Source organism: Equus caballus, chromosome 8, assembly GCF_041296265.1.
Source record: "Equus caballus isolate H_3958 breed thoroughbred chromosome 8, TB-T2T, whole genome shotgun sequence".
Taxonomy (NCBI): domain Eukaryota; kingdom Metazoa; phylum Chordata; class Mammalia; order Perissodactyla; family Equidae; genus Equus; species Equus caballus.
In genome coordinates this window covers 8,453,827-8,459,586 of record NC_091691.1, presented here as the reverse complement: position 1 = coordinate 8,459,586, position 5,760 = coordinate 8,453,827, and the positions used below count along the sequence as shown (strand labels likewise).

The following is a 5,760-nucleotide window of genomic DNA, read 5'->3' as shown; positions in this document are numbered from 1 at the left end:
TGTGTGCTGCTCTAAAGAAAAGCCCACACGGCAAGGAACTTAAGGAGGCCTTGGCCAACAGCCAGTGAGGGACTGCAGCCCACAGTCCAACCAGAAACAATCCTGCTAACAACCACGTAAGTGAACGTGGAAGCAGCTCCTCCCGCTGAGCCATCAGATGAGACCGCAACCCCAAACAACACGCTGATGGCAGCCTTTTGAGAAATCTTAAGAAGCAGCACTCAGCTAAACTCCCCCTAGATGATAGATATTTGTTGTTTTAAGCCACTAAGTTTTGGGTAATATGTTACACAGAAATAGCTAACTAAAAGAGCTTCTGTCTTAGGAAGACCTTCTTTTCATAGAGATCCTAAGTAGCTCTGGGCTTGTCCCTTCCAGGTACAAATCAGGGAGAGAGAGATTCTGTCCCCATCAGTTCAACCAAAGTCTGAGAATTGAGTCTCATTAGATGATTGGGTCATGTGCCCATCCTGAAATTAAGGGAACATACTAATGGAACCTGCTGGGTCAGTTTCCAAACTCTAGCTCCAGGGATTACATAAACTGGACCTGACATTTCAGAACCCAGGGACAGAGAGGATTCTAAAATCTTCCAGAGAGACAAAAATAGGATCAAGAACTAGAATGACCCCGAACTTCTCTGCATCAATGATAAAAATGCCTGGAAGTAGATACTGATAAATTAAGTGTAAGGATAGAAAAAGGGCAATTTAAATCATACAAAGTCTCAAATATTACTTCCCCAAAATTCTTTCTCTGAAAATTACTAGAGGATATGCTCCAACAAAAGGAGAACATAAACAAAGAAATAAAATATCTGTGAATACAGAAAACAGGGACTATGACAAAGAAGAGATAAGAAAAAAATCCCCAAAATGATGACAAAGAGGAGTTGAAGGATAATAGCTGTGCAGCCCCTGTGCAGACTGGAGTGGATCTGGCAGAACGGGGAATTCCAAGAAAAAAATTAAATTGATAAATTATTTGACATGATCCACCATGTATAAAATTGAATTGAAAGCCTTTTACTGAATTATTGGAGAATGTGAGATTTAGTCAATTTCAAAGAAAATAAAACAAATAATAAAATAACTCCTTTTACTGAACTATTGGAGAATGTGAGATTTAGTCAATTTCAAAGAAAATAAAACAAATAATAAAATAACTCCAAGACAAACAAAAAATTATGTATGAGAGGAAGTGTAATTATGGTACACTAATCAATTCAACAGGTAACAATATTTACATAAAAATAACAAAAGTGATGCATATGGATTACAGCAAAAAGTAAGAAAAATATATGGGGAAGATGAGGAAAGGGAAAATGGAGTGTGTAATTGATCAAAAACATTCTTATCTCATACTAGTCCGGAGAAAGTGCTTAAAATTGATAAATCAAAGGAAAGACTTAGAAACTACCACGGACTAGAGGAAACTGTGGCGACACAATGACTCGTACAATGTGGGGTCCCAGACTGGATTCTGGAACAGTAGTGGAAAAACCAGTGAACTCCAAATAAAGTCTGTAATTCAGTTAACACAGTCATGCGCCCGTCAACATTTCAGTCAACAACAGACCGCATATATGATGGTGGTCCCATAAGATTAGTACCATATAGCCCAGGTGTGTAGTAGGCTATACCATCTAGGTTTGTGTAAGTGCACTGTATGATGTTCGCACAATGACGACATCGCCTAACGACGCATTTCTCAGTATGTAGCCTTGTTAAGTGATGCCTGACTGCAGTAATGCACCAACGTTAATCTCTTAGTTTTGACAAATGGACCGTGATCGTTTAAGAAGTTAACATTAAAGGAAGCTGAGTAGGGTATTCAGGAACTCTCTATACTATCTTGTAGCTTTTCATTAATTTAAAATTACTTCAAAATAAAAAGTTAAAAAAAACTGGTATATCAAGAGATTGCATATGATTAAAAACATAGAGGTAAGTATCTGAACCTAAGATGTAGAGTTGAAGATACGAGTAGATGGGGTTCGGGGAGAGGAAGCAAAGGCCCCTGTGCATTATTTTATTTTATTTTTATTTTTTTGAGATTGGCACCTGAGCTAACAACTGTTGCCAGTCTTCCTTTTTTTAATTTTTGTTCCTTCTTCTTCTCCCCAAAGCCCTCCAGTACATAGTCGTATATTCTAGTTGTGAATGCCTCTGGTTGTGCTATGTGGGACGCCGCCTCAGCATGGCCTGATGAGCGGTGCCATGTCCGCACCCAGGATCCGAACTGGTGAAACCCTGGGCCGCCGAAGTGGAGTACACGGACTTAACCACGCGGCCACAGGGCTGGCCCCCTCTCTGCATTATTATAAGCAGATCATCACCAGACAAAGCAAACAGGGACCAAAACAGCATCTAGTCCAATCTCTTCATTACGCAGATGAGGAAACTGAGCCCAGAGAGGCAGGAGCCTGGCTAAGGCCAAACAGGCAGTTGGTAGCAGAGCTATACTCTCCTATTTGTTCTACAGAGAAAATATGAATTATATGGATATTAAGAAGATTTTAAAGATTTTTAAGAATCTGATTTTTTAAAAATTGCCCTCAGTGACCCTTACTTAGAAAATGTACATTTATTCAATTGCGAAATCACAGGGAAGATATGAAAGGTGTTAGAGCTTCAAGAACTCTAATGAATCATTGACCCAGCAAATGTCCACAGAAGACAAGAAGGGACTTGTCCAGACTGGAATCCAGGTCATCAGCTTTGGCACCGCCATGATCACCACTTACTGAGCTCTTCCCAAGGGCTGGGCCCTGGGCTACACATTTTATGTCCACAGTCTGACAACAGCCCAATCAGGTGAGCACTATTGAACCTGCATTTCTCAGTTGAGGAAACTGAGGCTCAGAGAAGTGGACCTTGCCCAAAGTCCCATAGCCAGGAAGAGGTGGAGCCTGGATTTAAATCGAGCCCTTCTGACCACAGAGCCCAGGCTCTTCCTTACTCTGCCATCCTGCCTTTGCCCTCTCCTGGGACATATTACATGGCCACCCCCAAACCAGATGCTGGAGGTATTTGGAATGCCAAAAGCCCCAGCCCTCCTTGATGACATCATTGTCATGGTGGCCCCAAGTGGCACAGGCAGGGCAGAAGGATCGGACCCGCTGCCCCTCCTCTTTTGCCTTAATTGGACACATTCCTAAAGCTGTAGGCAGGATGAGCTGGCCGGATACCAACCAGGACTGACTTTAACCATCTGCCAAACAAAATCATCCTCCCTGTGGAGGGTAACAAACCTTAGGAAAAACCGATAGAGTCAATTTGCTAAGGAATTGCTTGTCAGATGTCAGAGGCCTGAGGGACACAGATGATATGTGGAAAGGAGCTGACTGCTTTAGGATGTGCCCTTCCTGCGGCTAGCTGTTGGCTCAGCAGATATAGCCGGGTTGATGAAAAACATCCTTCATTTTTTTCTCAGGGGGATTGTTTCAGACAGGCTAGGTTAGGTTCTGTCTGTAATAATCAACAGCTATATCTCAGTGGCTTAACACAAAGAAAGCATATTTCTCACTCATGTTACACATCCATTGTGGGTCGGCAAGGGTCTCTGTTCATAGTGGTCACTCAAGGACCAAGCTAATAGGGGATCCATCTAGACCCCGACTTCCAAGTTCACTGAGGCAGGGGAGAAAGAAGGTGGCAAACCACACACAGGCTTTTAAAACTTCTACCTGGAAATGATACAGGTCTCTTCTTGTCAACATTTCATTGGCCAAAGCAATTCGCAGTTATTTCGAACATAAGAAGGAATGGGCAGAGTAGTCCTACCAAGTGCCTGGAGTGGGGAGAGTGGGGCACCACTGATTACTCCATAGCAATGATCCAGAGAATTCTGATCTGGCAGCTCCTAAGGGGATGCTCTGGAAGTTTCCATATTCATCAGTATTATTTCTGTTGCAAATGGTAAAAACAGAATCAAATTAGTTTAAGCAAAATACTTACTACTGCTAGTGATAATTAATAATAATAATAAATATATTAGCTTACATAACCAAGGAATTCAAGAAGGTTGACTTGCTTCAGATATAGCTAGATCCAGGGGCATTCTCAAATGATGTTCCCAAAGATGCTGTCATTCATTTCTTCATGCCTTGGCTGTTTTCTTTTGTGTAGGCTTCCTTCTCAGGTAGGACCTCTCCATGTGGTCTCCAGAAGTTTCAGGCTTACATCCCACCAGTTTAGTAAACTCAGGAGGAATAAAGAACTCTTGTTCAATATTCCAGGAGAAGTCCAGGAGTTGGTTCTCATTGGGCTGGTAAGGTCGCATGCTCCTCCTTGAGCCAATCCCTGTGGCTGGGCATCCATGGGACAATGATGAGCTAGGCAGTGGTCACTTGCCTATGCCTGGAGCTGGAGGAATATGTCAGGTCCTTCAAACTGAAATTGAGAGTTTGGAAGGCGTGGTTCCCAAAGGAAATTAGAGATACTGTTACCAGAAGAAAAAGGAGTGGATGCTGGGCACTGACAATGATAAAGTCCACAGTTGTTTGCGTGCATGTAGCAGAAGGTCTGAGAGAGCAATGATACCCAGTGTCAGTGGGTGTACAGAGAAACTTGAATTTTCTGGAACTAATGTTTGGAATGAAAATTGACAAAACCTTCCTGGAAGGCAGTCTAATGAGATATGTCAAAAGCCTTTAAAGCTTAGATACTCTAACCAAAGCATGCCACTTCCAGGAATGTATCCTAAATAATCAGGTCGGTACAGAAATACTCAAATACAAAATCCATTCACTTCAGTTTTCTTTATATTTTGGAAAAATGAAAAATACCCTGAATATACACTAAAAGGAGATTGGCTAAATACATTAAATTACATATATATTAGTAAGCATGTTGGAACCAAAAAGAAAATTAGTTTTTAATTTTAAAAGTAATTTATATCACTGAGACCTAACAGACACCTATGGAACACTGCGTGCAACAACAGTAGAATATACAATCTTCCCAAGTGCACATGGAACATTCTTCAAGACAGACCATATGCTGAGCCATAAAACAAGCCTCAATAAATTCAACAGGGTTGAAATCAGACAAAGGATGTTCTTGGATCACAAGACAGTGAAATTAGAAATTAATAACAGGAGGCTGGCCCCGTGGCCGAGTGGTTAAGTTCGCGCGCTCTGCTGCAGGCGGCCCAGTGTTTCTTTGGTCCAAATCCTGGGTGCGGGCATGGCACTGCTCATTGAACCACGCGGAGGCGGCATCCCACATGCCACAACTAGAAGGACCCACAACGAAGAATATACAATGATGTACCGGGGGGCTTTGGGGAGAAAAAGGAAAAAAATAAAATCTTTTAAAAAAGAAATTAATAACAGAAAGAAATTTGGAAAAGTCACAAATATGTGGAAATTAAATCACACACTGCTAAATAACCAAAGGGTCAAAGAAGAAACCACAGGGAAATTAGAAAATACTTTGAGATGAATGAAAATGCAAACTTATGGGAGGCAGCTAAAGTAATGCTTAGAGGGAAATTTATGGCTGTAAATGACTACATCTAAAAAGAAGGATCTCAAGTCAATAACCTAACTTTCCACCTTAAGACAATGGAAAAAGAAGAGCAAACAATACCCAAGGAAGAATTAGAGTGGAAACTGATGAAATAGAGAAGAGAAAAATAAGAGAAAAATCAATGAAACTAAAAGTTGGTTCTTTGAAAGATCAACTAAATGGACAAAACCTTAGCTAGACTGATGAAGAAAAAAAGAGAAAAGACTCAAATTACTAAAATCAGGAA

The 5,760-nt window shown here is 41.1% G+C and overlaps 1 long non-coding RNA gene across 1 annotated transcript; it reads right to left on the bottom strand.

The window, feature by feature from the left end:
* Positions 1-1,184: 1,184 nt before the first annotated feature.
* On the bottom strand, positions 1,185-4,526 carry LOC138915153 (uncharacterized). Its single transcript, XR_011420715.1, has 2 exons — positions 4,005-4,526; positions 1,185-3,908 (listed from the first exon to the last, which is right to left on the bottom strand). It is a non-coding gene; the product is annotated as an uncharacterized lncRNA (long non-coding RNA).
* Between the last annotated feature and the right edge of the window lie 1,234 nt (positions 4,527-5,760).